The sequence below is a fragment of the Fukomys damarensis genome, unplaced genomic scaffold (genome assembly GCF_012274545.1).
Source record: "Fukomys damarensis isolate Sample0158 unplaced genomic scaffold, DMR_v1.0_HiC HiC_scaffold_24, whole genome shotgun sequence".
NCBI lineage: Eukaryota > Metazoa > Chordata > Mammalia > Rodentia > Bathyergidae > Fukomys > Fukomys damarensis.
Window position 1 is genome coordinate 26158131 of NW_022900936.1, and position 8138 is coordinate 26166268.

At 34.0% G+C, this 8138-nt stretch overlaps 2 long non-coding RNA genes across 3 annotated transcripts in view; one reads left to right on the forward strand and one right to left on the reverse strand.

Annotated features, from left to right (window-relative positions):
- The window catches only part of LOC104877264, a 314343-nt gene that overhangs the window by 67978 nt on the left and 238227 nt on the right, over window positions 1-8138 (reverse strand). The gene's annotated exons all lie outside the window — the stretch shown is intronic.
- The window catches only part of LOC104877263, a 6171-nt gene continuing 3978 nt past the window's right edge, over window positions 5946-8138 (forward strand). The window contains exons 1-2 of the long non-coding RNA XR_784551.1: window positions 5946-6005; window positions 6097-6238. This is a non-coding gene — a long non-coding RNA (uncharacterized LOC104877263). The remainder of the gene's footprint in view (window positions 6006-6096; window positions 6239-8138) is intronic.

Sequence of the window (8138 nt, forward strand, 5' to 3'; positions counted from 1 at the left end):
TTGGTATATACTTTAAAGAAGAGATGACCAAACTTATTCATAATAATGACTTACATTAAGTATGTTGATATGAATTCATATAAAAGGCACTAACATAGATTCATCATATTATTATAGAAGTAAAATTTATATTCAGAGAAGTTCAGTGACTTGTCAAAGACTTCAGAGTGAGTTCTTTATACAATGTTTCTTGGATTCAAAGCTTATGCTCTTGAGCAGTATCATAACAACTTGTTGAAATGCAAAGTAATTGTCATCTTGCAAGGTACAGAAATTCTGTCTGCAATGGAAACAGATACCAGTTAACTGATATTCAACATGAGAAGGTTGTTTGGAAAAGCAGTGAAGCATTTATTGTAGCTGTCAGAACCTATTCTTTTGGAATTTGCAATGGTTTGGAGGAAATGGTTATACTGGGACAATTTATAATAAGTCAGAAATATTGCACAAAAAATATTTGGATATTTGATTGCTTTTATTACCTTTACCAAACACAAGTGTCAAGAAGTTTGAAGTTGAAGAATACCTACAAAGAAATAGTTTTACAAAGATTTAAAACATGAGATATTACAGTATTATAGTTAGATTCTTCAAGTATCTGCCTTTTTTCTAATGATAGTAACACACATAAAGAAAGGACTGTAAGAAGTGATTTCTTATGCCAAGTTAGTCAAAGGTGTTATTTTTAATTTTTTCACATCCGGTTTACTATGAATATGTGGTTTGAGGAACAGCCTCTTTTATTCCACATACATGGGGCTAAATGTGTAGGAAATAACTGGTATTCTTAAAACAAGAAAATGAGAATCAAGAAAAAAGTGTAACAAAATACCTAGGTGCATTTATTTGCCCATTAAAATATTTAGAGCATTCCTTGGATGACTAACCATATATTTAAACAAGAAAACATATAAAATTACTCTAGGACATCCTTTTGAGCTATAATTTTTAAAAATGTCAAAAGACAATAAGTTGGTTTAAAAGAACAAAAATTGAATGAAAGTCTTTCAATGACCAAACATAGGACAAAATTAAGAATCAAGAATTTCACTCTATTCTTCCCATTTCATAATGTCAGTTGTCATATGTAACTGTACTGCATCCCTGAAATGTACCAATAAACTCAATTTTAACAAAAGAATTTTACTCTAGAAGGAATGGCAAGCAATAAGAAGTCAAACAGTGACAAATGCTAGTGAGGCTGTGGTGAGAAGAAGATCTCTTACATCGCTGATGGAAACGTAAAATAGTTCCATCATTATGGAAATCAGTTTGGAGTTTTCTCGATAAAATAAATATAGAAATTCCATTTAACCCAGCTAGTCCTCTTCTAGGTATCTGCCCAAAAGAGTCGAAGAGAAAATACTACACAGATATATGTATCCCAGTGTCTAGAGCAGTACAATTTATAACATCTAAATCAGAGGAACCCTTAATTTTTTGAGTCTCTTCATCTACTGCTCAGACTTCCTCACAATAAGACACTTGCATTCCAAGAAGAAAGGGAAAGTCTTTTCAAAAACAAAGCTTAACTGACACTGTGTTGTATATTCTGGAGATCTATTGTGCAGCAGAAAATAGGTACTAGTAATTATATATTTCAAAATTAAGAGATTAAACCTCAAGTGTTCTCAACACATACATGATAGAAAAATAAACCAGACTCTAAAGGTTAAATATCATAAGTTTTATATAAGAAGTCTAAAATATAGTTATATCAATGAATAAAATAAAGAAGGCATAATAGGAAACTAAAAGCAGACTGCTGGACATAGAGAAGAGGGTTAGTGGAAGGGGCAAGGAAAGGTAGAGGAGGGTAAAGGAATTGATATATTTATGAGATAACATTGGTTCCGTAATCTTTGGAGAAGATATCATTACTCCCTTTTTGAGACAAGGTCTTGCTGTTCGGTTCAGCGAGGGTTTGAACTCACTGTGTAGCCCAAAGCATAGGGGGAAAGGGAGAGAGTGAAGGAAGGGAGGAAAAAGAAGGAAATTGAAATGTGTTAGATACACGTACCAAATCCCCCTACAGTGAATGCAGTCATTACGTACTGCAAACATGTATTACTAAAATTTAAAAAGAGATATTGTATATTCATATAGAATTCCTCCAAACAATGCATTCTGCATTACAGACAGACATGTACTAAAAATAGATGTGTGTGAGATGATGGATATGTTAATTAGCTTGCTTTATTTATGTTACTTTATATACATGTAGCAAAACCTCATGTTGCATACACACATGCATACAATTTTTATTTGCCCATTATATCTTAGTAAAGCAAAGAAAAATGAAAGAAATTAATAAAGGGAGGGAAAAAAAAGCCTTAGAGCTAGCACAAGGGTACCTCTGTCTTACTCAGTTTATGATTCTCACAGTCTCAACCCCATTCAAGGGGATAGAGAAATAAGACTCCCTCTTTCTCTGAGGGAAGTGACCCAGGATGGTATTTGAAGTTATAGGGAAAATAATTTTAGATTTAGCAAGGACACTCTTATCGTCTAAGAAAATCTCAAAAAATTTAGACTGGAAATGAAATATAGGAGTGAAATAGCATGATGTCTAAGGTTGGTTTTCAGCTATTTCAACAGGAAATAAAAATGATAGGAATAGGTAAAGCAATTGTTGCAAGATCATGATAATCGTGGGATATAGGTATGAAAGGATGAGAATACGGGGGGATTGATGTACTCTCTTTTTCAATAAGTGTGAAAATTTTTGTTTAAAAAATACTGGGATTTAAAATAATAGTATTGCCCCTAAGTGAGATTATAAGGAAGAAACTCAAAGTTCTAGTTTATCTGCTGTTGCTTTTTATTAAAATTTAATATTATATCTTCTCCTGATACTGTATCTCCTTAAATAATGTTTCACCAAATTACTCACCTAAAAAAATATGCAGAAGAGGCCGGGGATTTAGCTCAGCGGTTCGGTGGCCTGCCTTGCAAGCCCAAGGACCCGAGTTCAATCCCCGGTACAAAAAAAAAAAGAAAGAAAGAAAGAAAATATGCAGAAGAAGAGAAAATTGTAGGCTTGCTGAGACTGTTAGGAAGCGGAGCAGAAGGACAGCTGAACATTAGGGCTGATGATACTAGTGCATGTGATGTCTGTTACATCTGAAAGCAACTGTGGGAAGATTTAATGCCCTGAGCTTTTACAGTTGTCTCTAACCAAGAAGGAAGGGCAAGACAACAGTAGCCAGTGAATGTGGCTCAGAAGTTACTGACCCTCTGCATCAGTGTTAAAAACGATCAATCCACAAATGTCATATTAAATGAGAAGAATATTCTTCTTGAATAAATGTTCTCAGCCATATACTCAATTACTTGCAACTGAAAACATTCTTAAGTGAAACACTCTGCAGCAGAAAATGCAAACATAAATTTCTAGGTGCTGTTAGTTAAGGAAAAGAAGAAATTGTAGATGTCATTTCAAAGGACATTAGAAACAAATGGTGGAAATAAGGAAAATAAATCTAGGATGAGTTGAAAATAAGAACCAAGATATATCATGTAAAGGTACAAGATCCCAACGATGAATGTAACTGTACTGTATACCTCAAATGTACCAAAAAACTCAATGAAAGAAAAAAACTTACCTAGAAGGTCTAAATTTCAATTTTATAGTGAATTTGTAGCAGGTTCAGAGCTCAGTATCATCCTAAACCTTACACAGGATTATGCAGTTGATTGGAAAATTATGAAATTTTGAGGACTGAATTTCTGGAATAGATTCTAGTTTTCTTACATAGTGAAAATTGCCTATTTTTTAAAATCTCATTTTCTACATGTTTGAGATTTAAAAGCATTTTCAAGTTTTTGTGTATGTGTGAAGATAGTATAAGAAAACATGCAGAGAGCGCTTATTTCCACAACTAACTACAAAGATACTGTAGTCAAAATAATATGGCACTTTCCTAAAGTCAAAGACCAATGGAATTGTACCTAGAGTCCAAAGGTAAATCCTCATATACATGATCAAATGACTTTTGACAAAGGTGTCTGGACTATTAAAAGGAAAAATGACAGTCTTTTCAACAAATGGTTTCAGAAAAATTGGATAGGAACATGCAAAACAAAATGTATAGATACATGAATGTAAAGGCTAGAACAATAAAGTTCTTAGAAGAAAACATAAGGAGAAAATTTCTAGGGTCCTGGAGTCATTGATGATGTGTTGGGTACGACATCAAAAGATCTGGTAAACTAAAGGTGTAGGGAAGGTGAGATAGGTAGGGGAAGGGTAATAAGGGAAAAGAAAAAAATGTGAGATAATGAAAAGATGGAAATAAAGTGTTTGTAGATGGAGAGGGGAGGAGGGGATGAAGGGAGGGCAGGGGTAAGGGGAAAAAATGAGAACCAAGACTTGTCATGTAGAGGTACAAGTTCCCACCAATGAATGTAACTGTACTGTACCAATAAACTCAATTAAAGCTGAAAAAATAAAAGATCTGGTAAAGTGGGAAGAAGGGAGGCAGGAGAAGGAGGAATACAAATTATCAAGTTGAGGTATTCATATGTACTAATTCATCAAGACAATATAATTATTATATATAGCAACATACATTAAGTGAATTACTTAACTATGATCAAAGCAGGCATAACTAAAGCAAAATAGACTAAACAAGTTATAAATTTGTTGTATCAATGGACACTATTAGCCGAACAAGAAACCAACCCATTAGAAACAGCCAGCCCATATGATGGGAGAAAATATTTGCAAATCATATATCTTGCAAGAGAGTCATATTCATAAGATATAAATAACTCCTACAACTCAACAAAAAAACAGCAGATCTGAATGAAAACAGTTCTCCACAGAAGATATACCAACAACTACTACAGATTACATCACTAGTCATTAGGTGAATGAAAGTGAAATCTATAAAACACTACTCACCCCGATTAGAATGCTGTGTTGTTCATCTTGTCACTGGGACAAAATATCCAACACATACAATTTTAAAAGGAGGGGCTTAATTTTTCCTCGCTGTTTCGGAGGGTTCAGTCAATAATTGACCAGCTCCAAACACCAGTGCCACAGCAGTAGGCTTTGAAGGAACAGAGCTGCTCTGTTCAGGGTGGCTGGGAAGTAGGGGATGGGCATAGCACCAGAGAGGAAGGGGCCACTTCAACACAAAATTAATGTATGATTCGCCGGTTCTACTTCCGGGTGTATACCTCAAGACACCGAAATCAGGAATTTGAACAGATATTTATATATCCATGTCCCTAGTGCAATTGTTTAGAATACCCAAACGGTAGAACCAATCAAAGTACCCAGCAAAAGAAGAATGAGTTTTTAAAATGGAATATAAACATAAAATGGAATATTATTCAGCCTTAAAAACAAAGTTCTAACATATGCCGCATCAATGCACTTTGAAAAAGATGCTTAAGTGAAACAGAGCAATCACAAAGAGAAAATTTTGCATCTTTCCATTTATTTTAGGTGTCAAGAGCAATCAAATGTATAAGGAAAGTAATGCAGTATTTGCCAGCAGCTAGGGGAGGAAGAAATGGAGAAATGTTGTTTAATGGGTACAGAGTTTCAGTTAGGGAAGATAAAAATACTTTGGAGGTAAATGTTGGTGATGGTTTCACAACAATGTGAATATAGATAGTGCCCCACAACTGTATACTTAATAATGGTTAAAATGGTAGTTTTCATATTATGTACGCTTTCCACCATAAAAATATGCTTTTTTCTGTATTTTGTTATGCAAAGGACCAACCATTTTTAAATTGATATGAGAGAAAAGAGGAATAGAAGATGGGAGGAAAATGGAAGATAGCCTTGATCTTCTGCCTTTAAAGGGAAGGTGTTACTTTTATATTCAGAGTGACATTTTCTTCAAGGCCCGTCTCATTTTTCCCTGTAGTTAGGTAGGCCTATAATTATTAACATTGCATTTTTCTTCCAGATTTCAGGAATGTCACTGCCACCTTTCAAATTTGTTTACTTGGATCGTGGTAAATTTCATTCTCTCATTTTTTAGGTCAGTGTTTTTCATTACTTTAGGAAATTGTTTATTCAATAAAGATCTATCTCATTTGATAATGGTCTGTGAATCCCCTGGATTATGACAGGATTTGATTTTGTAAGAATCTCCCATGGGAACCCTCCAAACAGCTGTGAAGGGAAGAGAGCGACGAGGGGCAATCTTAGTCTTTGAAGCAGAGCATCAAGGGACTGAAGCTGACCAGAATGAGTCTTTTCTGCTTCTCACTGGTAAGTTCCTTTACAGGCATTTTGTATGTTCACATTTTTATGCCATTTTGACCAAATAAAGGAGTGAAATGAAGATATACCCTAAACGTCCAAATGATGACATTAGTGCATTTGTTTCATATGACCGTCTACATCAGAAAGAACAGAAATGACATGTTTTCATTAAAGTGATTAAGCTAATGCCATTCAGAGACAAGCAACTTTTAAAAAATGCATTAATTTACAATAATTAGTATCTATTTAACATTTGCTGTTGAATTTTTAAGTATGATCTTCAGTGAATTGTATTTTTGAGATTTTATGTTTCTATTTGTTATGGGTATGAGAAAATTATCTTGCAAAATATGTTGTATTTGGATTACTTGCTTTGCTTTGAAGCATTCCAGGAATCCCAATTTTTACTTTATTATGAGAGTAGCAAATTTCATTCAATGCTGGGTTGGTTAAACTTCCATGGAGGCAGTTTTCTGAATTACACTGCATTGTAAATGCAAGGTACAATAGATTACGCCAGTCCTGGAGATGTGCTCACTCAAGGGTATAAGCATCTCTCAAGTTCTTTTTTACATTATTGCTTTTTTTTTTTTTTCCTTTAGCCTGAAGTGGATCAGTAAAAGTTATCAGGTAGTCATAGATCCGGAACTACTTTATAATTCTAACCTGCAATTGTGACCATCTGCCAGTGCTTAAAATGGATTTCAAAAATAATTTTATTCATTTTTATCTGCGTTTACAGCATGGCATTATGCCAATTTATGGTGTTTTGAGATGCTGATGGGAGATCTCTTTCATTTGGGAAAATAAAATTGTCTACTTTTTATGTTTGTTTTCTTTCCAAATTGCAAATGAGATTAACATAAATGCTAGAGATGGTGCTGACATACACTGCAATACCTAAACAGGAGGTGTTTTAAGACAAGCTAAGGGATTTAATCTTCGAACATCTTGAAATATAAAGTCCAATTGAGAGTTGTGGGAGGCTGAGTCATCGAGTTTGAGTTGCCTATCTAGTCTAATTCACAAAATAACTGCCAGCTCTCAACATTTCTTTGTACTATATAAATCTGACTGGAGAAATTCCATTTCAGGTGATTTAAGTGGTATTGTGCATTCTTTTCTAGTTTATCTGAAAGAGCAATGTATGGTTTATACTTCCTATGGAAGTAGGGAATGTAGCACCAAAGATGATTGTGTTCTGAAATCATTTTGAATGGTAATAAAATCAGTATGCTAATGTTTCTATAACATTGCAGGGTTCAGCATAGGGTGGCATACATTTGAAAACCTACTTCTAAAAACATGCAACCATGCAATGTGGACAAATATCTTTCTCTGTAATATAGGGAAGAGGACATTTTGCTTCAAAATCCTGGTTTATGGGCTCAATATGACCGCAATGTTTCTGTCAAGTTTATCTTTAAGTTAGTTGCTCATAAATATTTAATTACCTTGAACCATCAACGGTAGACTATTTTTTCAAGTATACCAAAGTGTACATGTTAAAAAAATTAATTGCTTTAATAAGAACATATTTGCACAACATATTTGGGAACATAATAAAACTATTTTAGGTTCTTTTTATTACTTCTTATGGGGTAATTTAGAAAAAATAGTGTATGGATTTTTCAAGCAGGGTGTTGTGACAGTCTACAGTTAGGAGCTGTGAAACAGGGTGGGTTACAGCTTTTAACAGGAATTTATGTATAATCCAACACATATTTTATCTGTGACTATAGGAATATGAACATAGGGGACACTGGATTTAAGAAAAGATAATGAGGGCCGGGGATTTAGCTCAGTGGTTCAGTGGCCTTCCTTGCAAGTGAAAGGACCAGAGTTCAATCCCCTGTACCAAAAAAAAAAAAAAAAAAAAAAAAAAAAAAAAAAAAAAAAAAAAAAA